The sequence below is a fragment of the Panthera onca genome, chromosome D4 (assembly GCF_046562875.1).
Source record: "Panthera onca isolate mPanOnc1 chromosome D4, mPanOnc1 haplotype 2, whole genome shotgun sequence".
In the NCBI taxonomy this organism is placed as follows: domain Eukaryota; kingdom Metazoa; phylum Chordata; class Mammalia; order Carnivora; family Felidae; genus Panthera; species Panthera onca.
The window spans coordinates 23,224,218-23,246,642 of record NC_138351.1 but is presented as its reverse complement, the minus strand read 5'-3'; the positions used below and the strand labels follow the sequence as shown (position 1 = coordinate 23,246,642).

Below are 22,425 nucleotides of genomic sequence, written 5' to 3'. Positions count from 1 at the left end.
AACCACTTTTACTGGCTCTGGTAGACCCTTCCAGTGATATTCTATGCCTATGTACATATGGGCGCACATATCTACGTTCCTTTTTTTCTTTACTCAGAACCTTGATTTTTCTTTCAATTAAAATGTATCCTAAGAATCTCTCCTTATCAGTCCTTATCAGTCTAACTTTAAATGATATTCCATTTTATGAGAGGATTTCCATATTATTTATTTAGTTTGCTCTCTTAGTGAACATTCTGTTGCAAACAATACTTCAGTGAATCATCTTGCAAATGATTAATTGCACTATGTACACATTCATTAGGGGCAGTTTCTGGGAGTACCATTTCTAGGGAAATGGGTGTGTTAATTTTTAATTTCAAGAGAGATGGCCAAGTTGTTTTTATTGAAATTATTCACACCCACCAACAATACATGGGCTAACCCACTTACTACTTTTTCAATAATTCAGTGTGTTAACAAAGGCTTTTTTTTTTCATTTTGATCAATATGATAAGTAAAAATGGCATTTTGTAATTAGTTTTTTTTCTTATGAGTGATATAAAGGAGAAGAACTTTTCCTCTACTTTCTTTAGTTTAGTTTCTAGGTCCTACAAACTAAACTTAAAAAAGACAGATTAACAGGGGAAAGGCATCAGTGTTTACTGATGTCAATATTTTTACATGCATGAGGGCTTCACAGAAAAGAAGTGAAAACTCAAAAAATCAGTTAGATTTGGGAGTGTATGTACCATTTTAACAAAGGACAATAAACAGGGGAGAGGTGAGTAGACAAAGAAGAGGGTTTGGGCCTCTAAGGCCAATGAATTGTAGGAAAGTGACTGGGAAACATATAAGGGGGACCAGGAAGTAAATGAGAATATATGAGGGGAAAATATATGTAAGATCAGGGTTATTCTGATAAGATTTGTTTGTGCAGACTTATCTCAGCATTGACTCCTCATCTCTAATGGTAAGAGGGCTCTCCTCTTCCTGGTACAGGGAAGACACCTTTCTTACAGGAAGTTCGTACCCTGCTTTTTTGGCAGAGGGCAGAAAGTTCTTCCTATGCCTGCTGTTTCTCACTTGTCTCCAGCCTAAAATAATCAATGTGCCCAAGTTGGCATATTTGGGGTGACATATTCTGATCTCCTTCAGTGGAGTTGAGAAATTTTTCATACATTTAAGAACTGTTTTAATGTCTTGTCTGTTTAATTTTCTGTATATTTCTCCAGTGTATTATTAATCATTTTATTTCTTTATTTAGTTTTTTAAGTTTATTTATTTTGAGATAGAACACGTGTGCAAGCAGAGGAGGGGTAAAGAAAGAGGGAGAGAGAGAGTCCCAAGCAGGCTCTGTGCTGCTAGCACAGAGCCTGGACGTGGGGCTTGAACTCACAAACTGTGAGATCATGACCTGAGCCGAAATCAAGAGTTGGAGGTTTAACCGGCTGAGCCACCCAGGCACCCCATAACTAATCATTTTCTTATGGAATTGTAAATGCTCAAGTTATGTTAAAGAAATTAGAAATTAGGCCTTTGTGAAATGAGACTCAAATATTTCTCTCAACCTGTTGTCCCCTTTTGATACAATTCATGTATTTTTTGCCTAGGAGATAATTTTTAAAAAACCTTTTTGATGAGTCAAATTTATTAATTTCTGCATCTAGGGTTCCTAAGCTTTGTATCTTACCTAGAAAGATCTTCCAAAATTATATAGAAAAACAGTTCTCCCATAATTTCATGTAGTACTTTCTTACAAGATTGGTGTTTGAATCCTTGATCAATCTGAAAGTTATTTTTTTTATGTAGGTGCGAGGTAGGAATCCAGGAGGCAAACCATGTATCTCAAAACAGTTTATTGAGTAGTCCATCTTTTGTTCATTGAAAGAAAATACCACATTTATCTTATATTAGGTTATTTTTAGGTTCAATTCTGGACTTTCTATTCTATTTGGATGATCTGTCTACTCACATATCAGTATTGCTGAGTAGTATAATTTTATAATGAGGTTTAGTGTAGGCTAGTGAAATTTTCCCTTCATGACTCCTTCAGACTTTTCCTGGATTTTCTTGTTTGTTAATGTTTTCATATGAATATCAGATTCAGTTTGCCTGGTGAAAAATAAACTGTTGGTATTCTTAGAGGGAGTTCCATTAAATACAGATCAACACGGGAAACTGACATCTTCTTTATATGTATTCAAGAACATGATTCTATACATCTGTATTTTTGTGATTCCTTTGTACCATTTTATTTATTTTTTTTAAGTTTATTTATTTATTTTGAAAGAGAAAGCACACATGTGTGCACAAGTCAGGAAGGGCAGAAAGAAAGGGAGAGACAGAATCCCAAACAGGCTCTGTGCCATCAGTGCAGAACCCAATGCTGGGCTCGAACTCACGAATTGTAAGAAAATGACCTGAACTGCAATCAAGAGTCGGATGTTTAACTGACTGAGCCACCCAGGAGCCTATCCTTAGTACCATTTTGCAGATTTCTTTCTATGGATTTCCTATGCAGTTCTTGTTAAATTCATTTTCTAGTCTGGGTATTTTATCTTTTTGGATGCTATTGATTTTTCTTCCATTATGTCTGCTAACTTGTATTTATATATGAAAACTTTTGATTTTTATATATTATTTTTTACCTAGTGAAATTTGTAATTTATCTTGCTATTTGAAATAGCTTTTCACATGATTGTTTTTGGAGTTTCTAGTTAATAATAGCAATAATGAATAGTTAACAATTCATTCAAATAGGGATAAATCTTACTTTCATTTTTCCTGTAACCTCATTTTTTGAATCTTTCTTCTAGAACAATATTAAACATAAATGCATAAGAAGACATTTGGTTTTGCTCTTTTCCTATCAAATACATATGCACATAGACACACATACATGGAAGTACCATATATTTTGTTTTAAAAATTTCTTATGAAGAATCATTAAAATTTGTAATGTTTTTTCAGCAATTATGTAGTTTAGTATGAATCGTTCTATTCATGAAGTAGAAAAGAAATATGGTGAATTATATGAACAGATTCATATTAAACTATTTTTATAACCTTTGAAGAAAGCATAGTATCATGGTTTATTATTATAGAAAATTCTCCTGTATTCTGTTTGCTAATGTTTTTGTGACACTTGCATCAATAACTGTAAAGGAGTTGGTTTGTAGGTTCCTTTTTTGTGGGTTCAATCTTTGTCAAGGTTTGGTACTGTTGTTACACTTGTTTCATACAAATTATTTGAATGCTTTCCTTTTTAAATCTTTTTATCTGGAATAGTTGACATAGTAGTGGGGGTATCTGTTTCTTAATAAATAAGTCGTGGGGATGTAATGTACAGTATGGTGATTATAGTTAGTAATACTATATTGTGTATTTGAAAGTAGCTAAAAGAATAGATCTTAAAAGTTCTTATCACAAGAAAAGTATTTGTAACTATGTGTGTTGATAGATGTTAAATAAACATTGTGATGGTCATTTTGCAATATATACAAATATCAAATCATTATGCTGTATATCTCAAACTGATATAATGTTATATATCAATTATATCTCAAAAAGAAAAGTTTGTTAGAACTTGATGAAAGCACCTGGGCCAGTTACTTTTTTTTGAAGTAACTCTTAGACTTTCTCCCTTTTTTTCTATTTAATTGTTATGTTCTAAATATTCTTCCTATTTCACTTTGATTTCTTCTTGGACTCAAATTGTTCCTGGAATTTTATTTTGATTTTATTTTCTGTCTTTTCCTCCTCTGTTTACTGTAGTTTTTGCTTTCTGATAGTGGCTGTGTGTTATTTGGTGCAAATATTTTTGTAATTTTTAGATCTTCCCTGTGAATTGTACCCTTTCAATAATATTTACCCTAAATTTAACCTTGTCTGGATTTTTCCCCCATGTAAATACCCAATAAGCCTTTGCTGAGTTATTTTATTTTCAACCTGTCTGAGATGCTTCCTCTAGGTGTGTGTATCACACATAGCTTGTGCCCTACATCACATTCCCTGGGCTCACCTTTTACTCCAGCTGTGGCTGCAGCTGGCTTTGTGTGTGGATCTGACAGCCTCTCACCTCCTCCGGGACGTGAAGCTAAGTATCTGTGCATACCTGCTCAGCCACTATCATCAGCAAAAATTCATGACTAATGGAGGACAGCAGACCGTGAATAAATATCCTCTTTTTCCCTGTTTTGGAGAGACAGTTGGTATATTCACATGGTTATGCAGAGGTCCTAGTGGTAATCCGTTCCATGACACAATACACCCTTTTCCCCCCGATTCACCTTTCCCAGCCCTCCAGCCCTGATCCTTGGGATTACTTCTCCAAATTAACTACCTGTATCAGCCCCTTTTTCAGGGGAGCCCAGATTAGGACATTATGTCTTTTCAATTTGCAGGGAATTAAATGCTGCTTTGCACTCCTCTTTTAACGTACTCTTATACTGTACTATATGTATAAAACATACGGTATATTTATTGATCTAAGAGATATATTTGTTCTTAATTCTGTTTTATTGCTCCTATATTCTCTTTTTCTTGACAAGATTTGTGTTTCTGTGTATATATGTTTCCAGATGTAATATTTTTGCTTTAGTAATTCCTTTTTTATGTTATGAACTATAGAGGAAGTCATCAAGAGGTCATGAACAGTGGTTGAGCCTCAAGCTAGATCTGGGCAAGCTGGCAATTGGAGTCTCCTCACCCCTCCCCTGTCTCTGGATGCATGCCCTGCCCACCATTCCGGCAGCCAGAGCCACTGCTTTCAGGGTCACGGCATTGGGAGAGCAATGTGTCCCTGAGAACATCTGAACCCTGTTAGGGCCCCTGTATATAAATTTTGAAGATTCTGGTGGTAGGTGTAGAAATCTACTGGTCTCTTGGCTGCCCGAGTGAGATAAGCCTTGGAAGTTCCCTCGCTTGTTAAAACTTCCACCTTCCCGTCTGCAGTGACCTGCCCCTGTCTTCAATCTCTCCTGGCCTCTGTGTCCAGTTTGTGAACCAACAACTGTATTTATTAATTCCTTTCTATAAGAATGCTGGAATTAGTACAATTTAAAATTTTCCATTTTTATCTCTGTGTTGCCACTCAATTTTTCTTGTTGAATATATTATTTTTATTAATGTTATCTGATGCCTTTAAATACATTTATACCACTGTTATTTAATCTATTGTATCTAAATATCTTTTGATACTTGGTGATAAGAGTTGAAGAAATCTGCCCACATTGACTGCCTCTCATCTTCCCTTCTATCAGCTTTATTAGTGAGGATTATACAGTTATATTCTCTTTTGTAACGATAGTCTCCATGTTATTTTAATCTTAATTTTATGATAAAATGGATCCAATACTTAGCATTCATTCTTGTGCCATAGGTTTTCTGTTCATTCTCTGGAATTTCTGTAGAAAACTCTTGGGAACTATGTTTTTTCATTTTAAAAAATTAATTTTCTCTTACCTTTATATTTGGGCCACAGTTTGTCTGGTTATGTATTATGTCATACTTTCTTCAGTCTTTGTAGGCATTGCTTTATAGTTTCCACATATTAAGACTTGCTCTGGCAAAAAAGTCTGAGGCCTGCCTAAATTTTTACCTCTTTTTTGATGACTTGACTTTTTTTTGTTGTTGCTGTTGGTCAAGCAAAGGATTCTTTATCTTTGAACTCCCAGCAGTTTTATTAGATTATGTCTTTCTATTGGTTGCTATAGATTAATATTTCCATAGGCATTAATTTATGACTAAATTCTTTCATTTATGAAACTTTTTCTTTAAGTATTTTTCTTCTATTATTTTGCTCCTCTTTCTTGGAGATACCAGTTAACCTTATGCTGGATATTATTTGCTTATCTCTCTATAACATTATCTCTCTAATGTTTTATTTTCGTTTCATTCTCTTCACTTGCCTCAGTCATGTTTTCTCTGTCCTTTGCTATGTTTTAAGCAATGGCTATTATTCTTGAGCAACTTCCAAATGGCTTTTTGTGGTTGTCATCGTGCAGTTATTTCACTTGCTTCTTCCACTTATTTTTGGATCTATGCAAGTTCAAATTTTCACTTTTTGTTGTCTTGCCATAGTTTCTCCAAACTCTTATAGATCTCCTTTGTGCTAGATTTGAAGAACTATTCAAAAATTTAAAACTCATAAACAAAATCCATGATCACAAGATTTAAGTGAGTGTTTTCCAACTGTTTTTCCCCATGTGTGTTTTCTGCTTTTATTTTTTTGCCTTGTAATATTTCTGGGTAGATCCTATATGGTACCTTTCTACCATACTCTTTGATTGAGTTTATAGGAGATTTCTTTATGGAAAAGGCTAGGGTCTTGTACCAGTTTACTGGTATCCTAATTATTATGCAGAGAATGAATATGTGCAACTGACAGTTTTTTGTTAAAAAAATATGTACTTTACACTTTCACTCCACATTCATTCTGGATCCTAAGGGTCTTCCTCTATCTGTCTTTCTTCTTCACAAAAACTAGCATTTAGTATTTATTTTAGAGAGGGTATACAGGAGATAAACTCTTATAGTCTTTGTACACATAGAGTCTTTATTTCACTTCTCTTAAAAGATAGTATAGGTGGGTATAAAATTCTAAATTATCAGGCATTTTCCTCAAACATTTGAAAGACATTATTTTATCTTTATTGGCTGTCTCATGGATGAATTTATCTACTTTGATTATACAGGGTCTTTTCTGTTGGTTTTAACATTTTATAGTCCTTCTAGATGTTTTCCAGTTTTGCTGTGGCATTAGCTAAGAATAGGTTTGTATTTATCTTGCTTGAAATTTGGAATATCTTTTGGTTAAAAGATTTGTGTTTTTCTCTACTCTTGGAAAATTCTCAGCTCTCCTTTGTAGATGCTGATTTTCAGTCATTTCCTTTTTTATCTTTTTTTCTGAAATTCTTATACGATGTGTATTGGAACCTGAAGATTATCCTTTATGTTCCCTAGCTGACTTTTCACATTTTTAAATTCTTTTTATCTCCTTTCTCTGTGCTCTAAATGAATTGATCACCTTTATAGCCCAGTTCTCTGTGCCTATGTCTGGTCTAGTATAAAATCCACTTCATGGATTTTTGTTGTATTTCTTCTTGTATTTCTTTGTTGTAAAACTTCTTGTTTTATTTTTTCTTTGTTTTTTTATTTGATATTTATATACTTATATTCCCTGTCAATGAATATAAGTACCCTTTAAAAATCTTTATCATTTTTCCTTAAAACTAATCCTATCTTAAGTGTGTTTATAACTCTAATTGTTATTTTTGTTTTCTGGCTTTCTTAGCATTGCTTCACATGTTTTGAGTTTTGATTGAAAGGGTCATTTTGGATTGGTGTTTCTTATCTCTTCTGTTCCAACTCTTCCATTCCTATGGGTTTAGTGCTTGCCTTTCAGGACTGCACTCTGTAAGCGAGTCTCATTATTTATTGTGTGGCTCCTGCTTCAAAGCAATATTGCGGAACTGACAGACCCATTCCCTGAGCCAGTGGACAACTTGGCTTAATTTTTGGTTGAGAGACTGCCTGTGTTTTTTGCTGCCACTCGACATTAAGTGACTAAAAGTGGGCCTTTAGACCAAGGTTTCTCACTGTTGAGGCTTGGCACTCAGTAATGCATTATTTATATACTGGCACTATTGACATTTTGCCCCAAACAATTGTTTGTTGTGTGGGGGGCAGGGGGCTCTTTGTGTGTGTATTAATTGTAGAATGTTTTACAGAATACCTGGTATCTCTATATTAGATATGAGTAGCATCTTTACATCTCCTGTCCTGACAATCAGAATGTTTTCTGGCATGGGGCGCCTGGGTGGCTCAGTTGGTTGAGCGTTAGAATTCGGCTTAGGTCATGATCTCGCGGTTCGTGGGTTTGGGCCCTGCATCTGGCTGTGTGCCGACAGCTCAGAGCCTGGAGCCTGCTTCCGATTCTGTGTTTCCCTCTCTCTCTGCCCCTCCCGGACACGCACTCTGTCTCTCTCTGCCTCTCAAAAATAAAGAAAACTAATAAAAAAAATTAAAAAAAAAGAATGTTTCCTGGCATTACCAAATGTTCCCTGGGTGATGGAATGGGGAGAGCAAAAGTACCTGCAGTGTAGAACCACTGCCATGGGAATATATTTCAGTCCTTCATCCAAAAAGAGAGAGAGCTTCACCAAAGCCTCTTGATCCAAGTAATAAGCCTGGTTTCCTGTCTCTTCTTCCCTGTGGGCTGTCACTGTCTTTTTCAAACTTAGAGGTCTACAGCTCATGGTTTTAGCTGAGCTGACCACTTTGTATTTTTCTTCCTTCTCATCCAAGAGATATTTGTCTTGATTTGGGAGATAAATTTTTTATGTATTTCTATTTTCTATTTTTATCTTTATGTGTAATTGCTTATTCTCTGGATCAGAGAGGTTGCATTCAAGTCAGAACTAAGGTAGCTATCTTTACTGGAAGACTTCACCATTTTTATTTTTATAGGGTGATTATACTTGGACTCCCACTAAGTCACCCACAAACAACACATACAGCAAAAGAGGAGCAAGTAAAAAGCTAGCATTATATTGTTAGGTTATGATGCTCCTCTGTTCACCATTATCAATTTCTCCTTCTGCACTCGACCTTTCCTTTCAGTACCTGAATAAATCCTGGCTTACCAGGTAAACCTTTGGTAAACCAGGATTTTTCTGGTTTACCAAAATCTCATGTAATCTGTCTCCTGCCTACTCTCCAACACCATCTGTAATCCTTCAGTTAGCCACAATGGACTTCTTTTTGTTTTTCACCTAGTCAAGCTCTTTCCATTTTTAAAAAACAACTTACCTACATATTTATCTTTTATTTTCCAAAGGAAATTGTACAACTTTTCCATTGATTGCTTTTGACAAAGGCTGAGTTTACATATGAGAAGATGATGGGGAGGAGATTAACTAAAAAAAACAACCCAAAGACTATTTCTAGAAAAGCTACAAGCTCATTTCGTTTTAGAACACTGTGGTGTTTTTTCCATATCTTTGCTAAATTTGTTTCTGTTGGTCATTTAAATATCAGCTTAAATAACACCTTCAGCAGAGGCCTTCTGTGGCTAACCAATCAAAAATATCTGCTCAGTTGTTTTCTTGCATTGCCCCATATTACATATTAGTTTTCTCTTTCTCTAAGCTTCCATTCTCCATTAGTCTTTTACTTTTTGTGTTTGCTTAGTGTCCATTTCCGTCTACTGTAATGTAAGCCCCTTGAGAGCAAAGACCTTCTAGTTTTTGTTCAAGTCTGTATCTTCAGTGCCAAGAATAAACCTAATACATAGGGATCAATATTAAATATTTACTGAATAATAATAATTGCAAAAAAAGGATGTGTACGCACACTGTTTACTTGTTCCCTTAATAAAAGTCATCCTAAAAGAAGACATGAAACATTACCCTCTTATTCTCATTCTCCAAAACTTTTGGAATAATTTCTTTATAAATTTATTAAATGTATCAATACATTTTGTCACATCTTAGACCCATTTTCATGAGGAAATGCATAAGCATTCTCTGGTGCAGAATGTCTCATATGATAAGTATTATTTAAGAGACGGGTGTACACATAGGCTGAAGAAGATGCCTTCAGTAGTTGATGCTGAATACTGGCTCTTTTCTTTGGAACTTTCTCAAGCATCAGGTATTGAGTGTTCAGGACGCTACATGTTATAGAGTATGTTTGGACTTAAAGTTCTGTTGCATTCTTCTTTATTATTCTAAAAAGGTATAAATTGTTCTTAGGAGCTAGTCTGAAAATATTCATATGTTTATTAAGGAGTAAGTTAGATCATGTCACTGGTTTATGTTCCACATACTTTTGTGGTGTTTTTACAAAGAAATGGCTTTAGAGAAGAAAGGTACGGGAGCCTGTGAAAAGGTTGCACAGCCAAGAAGATAGATCTGTATTTCAATTTATTTATGTGGACAGTGATATTAATAACACCTAATCTCTTCTGACGTTAGATGATGACTGTGATGATGTATAAGTGTTTTGAACACACCATGGTAAAAATGCAAGTTATTACTATTAGCTACCACAAAACGATCACAGTGATATTAAATTACCTTTAGGCTATTCAATAAAGGCTATAATTCCACGAGTGGGATTTCTTTTCTGCCTCTTGTGAAATGATATCATTGTTTTGAAGAGCTAAGGGAGCCAAAACCCTCAAGATTCTCAGAGTGTATTGGACATCATTCAGTGGGCCAGCACTTGAGAATGGCAACTACTTGATGACCATCAGTAGTACCTTCGTCTTTATTCCTTTGAATGGTAAATTCTGTTCCCCCTTTATCGTTTAGCTTTAAGAATGCTGACTGTCACTTTGCTTTTTTCTATTCTTCTTTCTGTCAGTGTGTATTGAATCTAAACTCATTGCCAAGAGTTTTGAGTGAGTGCTGATGTGCTTAGGTTTGGTTTTCAAATTCAGACAATAATCACGATTACACGGGGTTATTGATGAAAGTGTTAGAGGGTATAATAAGTGCAGGAAGCTATCCAGATATAGACTGTACCCTCAACATTGTTCTTATGTGATGTAGAAGTGTTTTAGAGAAAGGAAATCTTGGAGCCCTGTGTCTGAGGATTACATTTTTTAGATATATTTTTTTTAAATTGGGACACCTGGATGGTTTAGTTTGTTGGGCGACCGACTTCGGCTCAGGTCATGATCTCATGGTTTGTGGGTTCAAGCCCCGTGTCAGGCTCTGTACTGACAGCTCAGAGCCTGGAGCCTGCTTTGCATTCTGTGTCTCCCCCTCTCTCTGCCCCTCCCCTGCTCATGCTCTGTGTCTCTCTGTCTCTCAATAATAAATAAACGTTAAAATTTTTTTTTAAATTTATTTATCTATTTTGAGAGTGTCAGAGACAGCATGAGTGGGGGAGGGGCAGACAGAGAGGGAGACAGAGAATCCCGAGCAGGTTCCACACTGTCAGTGAGGAAGCTGATGCAAGGCTTGAATCCATGAAACTGTGAGGTCATGATCTGAGCTGAAACCAAGAGTTGGATGCTTAACTGACTGAGCCACCCAGGCACCCCCATTTTTTGTTTTAAAAGCCAGTGATACAGCCATACAACTCCAGAACACACTAGTTACTTCCGAAAATGCCTGGAAAATGGTGAAAAGGACAAGTTTTAAGGTAAAAAGATGATACTGATAAAGTGAATTTCTGTCTCTCTCTCTCTCTTTTTTTTGTTCTGTGCCAGTATACATGCTTAAAGACACACATGCAATTAACAAGGATAAGCTCAAGATGAAATTTTTTTTTTCTAAAAATGTTCTTTGAAGAGGTCCAGATAGTAAAAATGGAAAAATTATCATTCAATACGGCAAATTTACTCAGCATCAATAGTGTTTTAGTTTAAGAAGATATTTTGATAATTTTAACAAAGGAAATTTATGTGTCATTAAGAAACTAATTTTTATTACACATAGTAATTATTCTGTGCCTTTACTGACACAGCACATTGCTATCTTCCCATAATCTCTGAATAGATTTTGACATTTGTCATGGCATATGATAAGCTATATGAGAAGTGCTTTTTTTAATTTTTAAATGTTTTAATTTATTTTTGAGAGAGAGAGAAAGAGCAGGGAAAGGGCATAGAGAGGGCAGAGAGAGGGGGAGGCAGAGGATTGGAAGCAGGCTCTGCACTGACAGTAGAGAGCCAGCTCCGAGCTGACAGTAGGGATGCCGGGCTCAAACTCATGAACTGTGAGATCATGACCTAAGCCAAAGTAGGATGCTTAGCTGACTGAGCCACCCAGGTACCCCAAGAAGTGTGGTTTTTTTTTTAAATGTACAATTCAGTGGTTTATTACTGTGTTCATAGAGTTGTGCAACCATCACCACCATCTAATTGTAGAACATTTATATCATGGCCATATGAAACCCCTTCATAATAACTCACCATTCCCTCCATCCCCCAGCTTCTGACAGCTACTAATCTGCTTTCTTTCCCTATGGATTTACCTATTCTGGCAATTTAATAAAAATTGAATCATAACAGTGTATGGCCTTTTCTAATTGGTTTCTTTCACTTAGCATAATGTGTTTAGTATTCATTTTTGAAACATTGATAGCATATATCAATATCTCAGTCCTTTTCATGGCTTAATAATATTCCATTGTATGGATATAATTTATTATCAGTAATGCTGCTATGATTTGTGTACAGGTTTTTGTGTGGACATATGTTTTCAATCTCTTGGGTATGTACCTAGGAATAGAATTCATGGGTCATATAGAAGCACTATGTTTAACTTTTTGAAGGACTGCCAAACTGTTTTCCAAAGTAGTTGCATCATTTTACAAGAACAGTATATAAGGTTTCCAATTTTCCTACATCCTTGCTGTCGTGGCACTTGTTATGATTTGCCTTTTTTATTTTAGCAATCCTAGTGGATGTGAAGTGGTATCTCCTAGTTTTGATTTGCATTTTCATGATAACTAATGGTGTTGAGCATTCCTAGGGGGAATATCTCCCTTGGGGAAATATTTATTTAAGTCCTTTGCTTGGGTTATTCATCTTTTAATGGTTGATTTGTGAGTCCTTTATATAATCTGCATTCAAGACATCTATCAGGTGTAGATTTGTAAATATTGTCTCTCTGAGGATTGTCTCTTTATTCCTTTGATAGTGGGCTTTTTAAAAATTGAAGTATAATTGACATATATTAGTTTTAGTCACATAACATAATGATTCAATATTTGTAAATATGGTGAAATGATCACTACAATTAGTCTGTTGATAGGGTGTTTGTGCACAAAGAATTTAATTTTAATAAAGTATAATTTGTTTTATTTTTTTCCTGTGTTGCTTGTGCTTTTGGTGTCATTTTAAAGCCATGCCAAATCCAAGTTAAAGAGATTTATTCTGAAGATTTCAGCTTAGAATTTTATAGTTTTAGCAATTCTGTTTAAGTCTATGAACAATTTCAAGTTAATATTTGCATATTTTGTGAGGTAAAGGTCTAAATTCATTCTTTTGCATGAGAATATCATTATTTCAGCACCATTTCCTTCCTTCCCCAACCAACATTGTGTTGACCTGGCACCCTTGCCAAAAATCAGTTGATCATAAATGTAAGGAATTATTTCAGAACTCTCAAGTCTGTTTCATTGATATGTATGTCTATCCTTATGTGGGTACCATGTTGTCTTGATTACTGTAGCTTCATAATAAAAACTTCCCCAACTTTATTGAGATACAAAAGACATGTAACATTATGTAAGTTTAGAGTATACAGTGTGATAGTTTGATACATGTATATATTGCAAAATAATTACTACAATAAGGTTAGTTAACACACCATCACTTCACATAATTACCGTTTTCTTTTGTTGTGAGAACATCTAAGATGTAGTCTCTTAGCAACTTCCAAGTATGTAGTGCAGCATTGTTAATTATAGTCATCATGCTTTACATTAGATCCTCCAGAACTGATTTGTGTACAACTGGAAGTTTGTGCTCTCTGGCCAACATTTCTTCATTTTCCCTAACCCCCAGACCCTGGCAACTACGATTCTACTCTGTTTCTATGAGTTTGGCTTTTTTAGATTCGTACAGTATTTGTCTTTCTCTGTTTAATCACAGAGTGTAATGCCCTCAAATTCCATCAGTGTTGTTGGGAATGGCAGAATTTCTTTCTTTTTTGTGTCTGAATAATATCCCACTGTAAAAATATGCATTTTTACACTGTAAAAATAGAAACTTAAGTTGTTTCCATGTCTTGGCTATTGTGAATAATGTTGCATTAAACGTGGGAGCACAGATATCTCTGAGATAGTGATTGCATTTCTTTCTTTCAGAAATATACCCAGAAGTGGGATTGTTGGATCATTAGAAGTTTTGTTTTTAGTTTTTTTGAGAAACCTCCTTGCTGTTTTCCATGGTGACTGTACCAGTTCACATTCCCACTAGCAGCACACCAGGGTTTCCTTTTATCTACATCCTTTCCAGCATTTGTTATCTTTTGTCTTCTTGATAATGGTCATTCTAACAGGTGTAAGGTGATAACTCATGGTTTTGATTTTCATTTCCACAATGATTAGTGATGTTGAGCATCTTTCTGGGTACCTGTCAGCCATTTGTATGTCTGCAGGTCTTTTGCCCATTTTAAAATTGGATTATATTTTTTTGTGCTGTTAAATTTTATGAGTTCCTTATATATTTTGGATATTAACCTCTTACCATATATATGGGTTATAAATATCCCATCCCATAGGGATTTGATCTATTTCATTTGATATCATCCTACTTATTTTTTTGTTTTTATTTTATTTATTTATTTTTGCTTTTGGTGTCATATACAAAATATCATTTCCAAGACTAGCGTCAAAGAGCTTTTTCTCTATGTTTTCTTTGAGGAGTTTTATATTCAGGTCTTAAGTCTTTGATCTGTTTTGAGTTAACTTTTGTGAGTGCCATAAGACTGGGGTCCAGTTTTATTCTTTTACATGTTGATATCCAGTTTCCCCAGCATGGTTCATTGAAAAGACTGTCTTCTCTCAATTGAGTATTCTTGGCTTCTTTGTTAAATATTAGTTGACATGATCTGCATAGTTTTATTTCTGGGTTCTCAGTTTTGTTCCACTGAGTTATGTGACTGTTTTTATCTAGTACCGTACTGTTTTATTACTATAGTTTTGGATTATAGTTTGAAATCAGGAGTGTGATGCCTCCAGCTTTGTTCTTTCTCAAGAGTGCTGTATTTGGGATATTTTTTTGTTCTGTACAAATTTTAGGATTTTTTTTTTATTTCTGTGAAAAATTGGACTTTTGATAGGCATTGCCTTGAATCTATAGATGGCTTTGGGTAGTATGGACATTTAAAAAATCTTAATTTTTCCAATCCATGAACACAGGATATCATTCCATCTGTTTCTGTCTTCTTCAATTTATTTCATCAATACCTTATAATTTTTACTGTACATACGTTTTGTCTTTTTGGTTAAATTTATTTCTAAGTATTTTATTGTTTTTGATACTATTGTAAATTGGATCATTTCCTTATTTTTCTTCCAGATAGTTTGTTCCTAGTGCATGAAATGCAATTGATTTTTGTATGCTTATTTTGTATTCTGCATCTTTACAGAATTCATTTATTAGTTCTAACTTTTTTTTTCTTGGTTGAATCATTAAGGTTTGCTGTGTATACAAGCATGCCATCATCAAACAGAGACAATTTTACTTTTTCCTTTCCAATTTGGATGTCCTTTTTTTTTTTTCTTGTCTAATTACTCTGGCTTGGATTTCTATTACTATACTGAATAGGAATGGTGAGAGTGGGCACCCTTGTCTTGTTCTTGGTTTTAGAGGAAAAGCTTTCAGCTTTTCACGGAGTATTATGCTAGCAGTAGTTTGTCATTTGTAGCTTTATTATGTTGAGGTATGTTTCTTCTATACCCATTTTGTTGAGCTTTTATTATGAAAGAATTTGGATTTTTTTCAGAGGTTTCCCCTGCATGTATTGAGAGGGTCATATGAATTTCATCTTTTATTCTAATAATGTGGTATATCAGGTTTATTGATTTGCACATGTTCAACTATTCTTGCATCCCAGGAATAAATCTCAACTTGTTCATGATGTTTGATCCTTTTAATATGCTGCCAAATTTGAGTTTTTTGAGAATTTTTGCATCACTGCTAATTGGAGCTATTGACTCCAGTTTTCTTCTCCTGTAGTGTCTTTATCTGGCTTTGGTATCATGGTAATGCTGGCCTTATAAAATGAGTTTGGAAGTGTTTCCTCCTCTTTGATTTTTTGGAAGAGTTTGAGAATGATTTGTATTAATTCTTCTTTAAATGTTTGGTAGAATTCTCCACTGAAGTCATCTAATCATGGGCTTTTATTTGTTGGGAGGTTTTTGATTACTGATTCAATCTCCTTAATTGTTATTGGTCTGTTCAGATTTTTCTTCCTGATTTAATCTTGGTAGCTTGTATGATTCTAGGAATTTATTAATTTTCTTCTAGGTTGTCCCATTTAACATGCAGAGTAACCTTTTATAATTCTTTATATTTCTCTGATGTCAGTTTTAATGTTGCGTCTTTCATTTATAATTTTGTTTTCTTGAATCCTTTTTATTCTTGATTAGTCTAACAGTGTGTGAATTTTGCTTATCTTTTTAATAAACTAGCTTAGTTTTGTTGATTTTCTTTCTGGTCTCTGTTTCATTTATTTCTGCTCTAGTGTTTATTATTTTCTTCTTTATGCTAACTTTGGGCTTAGTTTGTTCTTTTCTAATTCCTTGAGCTATAAAGTTTGGTTGTTTATTTGAGATCTTTTATTTTTCTTAATTTTTGGTATTTATTGCTATAAACTTTTCTCTTACAACTGCTTTTGCTTCATTCTGTAAATTTTAGTGTTATGTTTTCATTTTCATTTGTTTCAAGATTCTTTTTTATTTCTCTTTTGATTTCTTCTTTGACCCATTGGTTATTCAGGCATGTGATGTTTAGTTTCCATGTATTTGCAAATTTTCCGGGTTTTTTTTTTCCTGTTACAGATTTCTAGTTTCGTATTTAGTGTAGTAAAAAAAATACTCAATATGATTTCAATCTTAAATTTACTGATTCTTGTTGCCTTCTGTTCTGTTAATATTTCCTTTAAATATTTTTATGCTTCAATGTTGGGTGCATATATATTTACAATTGTTATGTCCTCTTGATGAATTGACCCTTTTATCATAATATAGTTACATTTTTAGTCTCTTGTAACAAATTTGGCTGAAGGTTTCTTTATATGAAATATGTGGAGCCATTGCTATGCATATTCACTCTCTTTTGGTTACCATTTGCATGGGATATATTGTTGGATCTTGTTGGTCTTTTGGGTTTTTTGTTTTTTAGTCTATCCAGCTACTTTGTCTTCTGATTGAAAAATTTAATCCATTTACTTTAATTTTTCATAGGTAAAATATTACTAACTTTTGACAGGTAGAAAATTACTATTTTGTTAAAATTACTATTGTTATATTGTTATTTATTTAGTTCCTTAGTTCTTTTCTTCCTCTTTTGGTACCTTCCTTTGTGATTTTTTTTCTTTTTTTCATAGTGGTATGCTTTAACTTTTCATTTTATCTTTTGTATATCTACTATAGGTTTGTTCTTTTTGGTTACCATGAGGCTTACATATAACATCTTACTGATATAACAATCTGTGTTAAGCCTATAACACTTTATATTTAATCTCATACAAAAATCTACTTCTCCTTCCCCCACATTGATGTCATATTTTATATTTTTTTATATATTATTTATCCATTACCAAATTATTGTAGCTGTAGTTTTTTTTAATATTGCTTTTTTAACTTTTATACTAGAAATAAGAGTGCTTTACACACACTATTACAGTGGATTTCACTGTATATTTCCTTTTACCGATGAGCCTTTTACTTTCATATATTTTCATGGTTTTACTTAGTGTTCTTTCACTTCAACTTGAAAAACCCCTTTAGCATTTCTTGTATGACAGGATGAGTGGTAAAAAAAAAAAAAACAAAAAAAAAAAAACAAAAAAAAACAACTCCCATAGCTTTTTGTTTTATCCTTCCTTCTTTCCTTCCTTCCTTTGTCTGGAAATGTCTTTATCTCCCCTTCATTTCTGAAGGACATTTTTGCCAGGAATAGTATTCTGGGTGGTAGTTTTTTATATACCTGTCATTTACAATGTAAATAACAGAAATATTAGTAATCATGCATTTTGGGTGAAACTAAAACTGAGAGATGTGCTTTCAGATCTGCCTCTACTGTCGAAGAGTGAACTCTCTAAGATTCAGTTTCCCCACCTGTGTATAATAAGTGTGGTAGTCCACAAGATGCTTACTAGATCTAAAGTCTTATGAATCCTGGAACAACACACATAGAGGCTGATGCACAGATTTCACACATGCCTTATACTCACAGTGTGGGAGCCCATAGATCCAAGGATTCACTACTATTTTAATGGCCTCTGACATAGTATTGTTTGATTGCAGTAAGAAGGCAGGAGAGGCAGGTGTCTGGGAAAAAAAAGAAGCACTATATTATCTGATGCACTTGACAAGGTTGAAAATACAGTAGTTTTCAGAGGACATTAATAGCTCTGCAAGAATTCATGGAATGAACCTAGTGTGAAGTTGATAGAAATGTAAGCAAATTTTTAAATGTTAGGCAATTAATAACCCTAGGAAAAACAAAGAGTTGTTGTAAGAGAGCAAATGTAATGGTAGTATACTATTTGGTTAATAATAAACATTATTTATGAAGTAGTAATTATGTAAATAGTAAATATTAATTTTAGCAAAGGTAAATGTAACTATATCTGTAGAAAGGAGGGGAGTGAGGGTGGTAGTATAAAATAATTAATATATCTATTATAATAGGAAAAAAATGATCTTAACATTTGTACAGAGCTAGATATAGCATTTCGATCATAATAATTGACAATATAGAGATAAACATCAAGAGAAACAGCTGAAGCATAAAAAAGGGGAGTCTCTGGGAATAAGAACTATAGTAGAAGGGATGGGCAGGGACTAGCTGATTTTCACTGTAAACTTGAGGAACTCTAACTTTCTAAACTTCCTATAGTTGCTTTTTATTGTAAGCCTTGTAGAACAATCTGGCTTCATAAATTAAAAAATATATTTAAAAAATTTATCATAAATAATGCACATTTCTACCATCTTACAATTTGAATTTTTGGTGTAACCATTATCATCATCATCATCATCAACTTCTGTTTAACAACTTACAGACATAAAAGTTTTCCACATTTATCATCTCCATTCATTTTCATTAATCTGTGAGTTGGGTAGAACATAGTTCAATACCTCTCTATTTTACCAATAAATAAATATAGATAATGTGACTTGCCCAAAGTTAAATAATTAGTGATAAGCCAGTAAATAGCCAATGATAAGCCCCAAATTTAGAACTTCTATTTTCCAAACTTGGCAATAGTATCTTTCCTTCATAACTATGTTCTTTCAAAATCTTTCACTGGTAACATAGAAATTAATATTTGTATTTTAATTTACATTGGAAAAGTATAAGAAGAACTTGGCATAGAGCACTCATGCTAGGACCTCAAAATGTTATCCAGTTCTAATGGGTAAAAAAAGCATTTTTTATTTTTCTTATGTCTTTTTTTCCCTCCTTCTCCTTTATTCTCCAAAAATTCTTGCCACAACAGCACACTGGCAATTGATATAATCAATTTTCTAAAAAGTCACTTTAGAGAACTTCATTATTTCTATTAATACTACTACTGTTAATAACAATAATAATCATGTTGTGCCCTTCTCTAGCACCTCTCATCCAGGGATCTCAGAATGCTTTTCAAACATTAATTAAAAATCCTCTTGTTATCCCTGTGAGTTCCTAGGGCAAGGAGAGAGGAGGAAATCGTATCTGCTCTGACATTAATTAAGCTCTCCCTTGGCTTGCAAACTAGGTAAATAGCTTTTCTTCCCCCCATTAACAAACAAGCCGGCTCTCCATGATGATTATCACAGATGTTCACAAGTGAGAGGAGAAATTACTTCTGCTGGGCACTGAGAGGGACTGACATACTTGCCAGACTTGGCTGCTGAGGTTTTGCTTTCTAACAGTGGTTCCCAGACCTGGGCAATCAGCAGCATGGCGTTAGGAGTTTTGAAAACACACCTGTATCTGGGCCATTTACACTCCTTCCCACAGTTCTTAACAGTTAAGAATTAGGGCTCAGGAATCTGAATTTTCTAAACTTTCCTTACACAGTTTAAGAACAATCATTTTAAGTGGCATGTTCATTAGTAATTTCTTTCAAATACTGAAAGTGTCTTTTTCTGTGTTTTGCTTTCTTGGTTAATAGTTTGGGACATGTATGTCTAGACCAGAGTTTCTCAAAATATGATCCTTGGATTTTTTTTTTTTTTAGTTTAAAATGCCTAGGAAACTTGTTAATGATACAGATGTATTGGAATACATAATTCTTATACACATTTATATTTCGGGGAGATAAAGTTTGTTTCTACCTCAAAGAAAAATGTACAATGCTATAACAAAGGGTATGAAGATATAGGACCCTTGGACCTATGGGCCCCCAAACCTGTGTATATAAGGCATGTGTGGATACTATGTGTCAGCTTCTATGTACCTTATTCCAGGATTCTTAGGACTTTAGTGCTAATAAGCATTTGGGGACAGTTTGTTCTTACCCTACTTATACAAAAGTGGGCAAACTGAGTCTCAGTTCACTGTAGGAGTTCATACTCTACAGATCACCACACAGCCCATGGGTAGCAGAGGCAGACCTGAAAGCATGTCTCCCAACTCAGCATCCAGGGTTCCAGGACTCATTACCAGAAGGACATAGATCACCTCAGTGTAAACTTGTCTCTTGTTTGTTACTCTAACTCCCTTGTTTTTAACAATGTAAGTTGTACATCCTTCCTTCCCTGCCTTCCTTCCCTACTTTGTGTCTCTTTGTTCTTATCCTCTGACTTCTGCACATGTCTGGTGGCATGACGGGGACCAGGTGATGGACAAGGAGTCTGAAGTGGCTATTCAGAGGAGTAGAAATAATTTGAGTATACCATAAAAGACTGTTTGAAAAAAAAATCATAGCACTTAGTCTACATTTTATGTCCAAGAGTCTATAAACCTTTCAGACACCCTTCCTTCCAGAATATTCCCTGGGACAGTTTGGTTAACTCCACTGTTATAGGAGGAGACACAGGGTCAGTCATTCATTTCTTAGATACTCTATGTCATTAATGAGTCTGGAAACGGAGATCCTAGGGGATCCTTTCACCCCATGGATGATTGGTCGCCTGTTTTAGTGGCCTGTGGTCCTTCTGTACTGGATGATGGTGAGTGGCAGGGGACTTTGGATGTGTGAGTAGGGAACACCCTAATTTGCGTTCCCTAGGCAAGGAAGAGGAGAAAAGGAAAAAGTGTTAATTAATTGAGGAACCACAATGAGAGTTAATTGTCTTTCTTATCACTTTTCATCCTTGCAAGAATATTGCGGGCAAGTTTTATTAGTCAGATTTTATAGATTAGGAAAGCAAGACTCAGAGAATTAGGTACCTTGCAGAGTTATGAGTAAAATTGAGTCTTACACATCTTTATGCTTTTCGTGCTTTCTTAATACCTGGAAGGATGCTTGCTCACAAAACAAAGACATGTGTCTCTTACTTCAGAGTCCACACTCTCCCCATGTACCTCAGTGCCTGCCCACACAGAATTTTCTTGGGGTTTTGGTTGAAGTAAATAGAACTTTTTCTTTTTTATCCATTTGCATTAGCACTAGTAGCAGTGAATCGTTCAGAAAAGAGAATGCAATCATGAGTGTTTTTTTCATCTATTCCAGAATAAAAAACAAGCAAAGCCAAGTACTCTAGCAGAGCCCTGTGGCCTAATGTCCTAAGCTTAGGTCTACAACTCAGAAGCTCATGGATTTCTAGTCCCTGCCAGACCACTGCTTTTGGTAAATAGAGGGTGAGTCATTTAATCATTCTGTGCCATCCTTCCTCCTCCTGCAGAGCAGGGTAATTAGTGTTTGTCACCCATCTATGTCAAAGGGTGTGGTAAGGGTAACCTCATAATTATGAGGTTCTGGGCAAATATAAAAAACCCAAATGGTGGTAATATTGCCATTCATCCCAGGTTGGAGATTGGCTTGTTGGGTTGGAGAATTTGCAACCCAGCAAATGCTTGCCACTTGGTGGTTTACAAGTCTGGAATGTTAGAGCTGGAAGAAATTCCAGAGATTACCTAATATGAACCCCGCAGTTTGCAGTTGGGAAACAACCCTACAGTGGTGCAGGGATTTTATCAAATCACACAGTGAACTTGAGACAAACAGGGATTAGAACCCAAGTCCCCTGACTCTTGCCTAGGACTTTAACTGTCCTGCTGCTTTTGGGGAGGATCCTGACCCCCTTCTGGAGAGAGTGGCTACAGTCGAAAGCAGTCCTGGGATACAACTGCCGGAGGCTGCCTTTCAGGTCGGACACACACCATTCACTTTCAGCTGAAAACCTCATTCAAATATGACAGGGCGAGCCAGGCAAACCAGATGGGTAATTGCCTGGAGTGTGTAGGGAGATGGTGGAGAGTGTGGTTCACTGAGTACCCAAGGAGGTTTGGCACACTATCATTTCCAGCCATCCAGAATGTGAACGGCTAAACCCCAGTGGTCTGATGCTGTCAGATTAGTTTTACTTAACAGAGACATGCCTCTGAGCCAAGCTGTGCTCTGTACTGTCTTATGCATAAACTTGCAGAGATGAAATTTAGTTGGGGAAGTTGGAAAGACAGATGTTAGAGAAACTGTATAAGTAGTTGTACCATTACCTTTGTGAGAAAATCATTAAATCCCATTTTTTTCCTTCACATTTTTCCTCCTCCTATACGTATTTATTTAGCGTCTACTATGCTCTAGATACTCTAGG

General features: G+C 35.0%; 1 long non-coding RNA gene across 7 annotated transcripts in view; it reads left to right on the top strand.

Moving 5' to 3' along the window:
* LOC132663585 (uncharacterized) overlaps positions 1 to 22,425 on the top strand; it is a 553,467-nt gene that overhangs the window by 175,629 nt on the left and 355,413 nt on the right. For 4 of the 7 annotated variants that reach the window (XR_013551839.2, XR_013551836.2, XR_013551833.2 and 1 more), the window contains one exon: positions 21,342 to 21,469. The exons of the other annotated variants lie outside the window; for them this stretch is intronic. This is a non-coding gene — a long non-coding RNA (uncharacterized LOC132663585). The remainder of the gene's footprint in view (positions 1 to 21,341; positions 21,470 to 22,425) is intronic. 7 annotated transcript variants of the gene reach the window in all.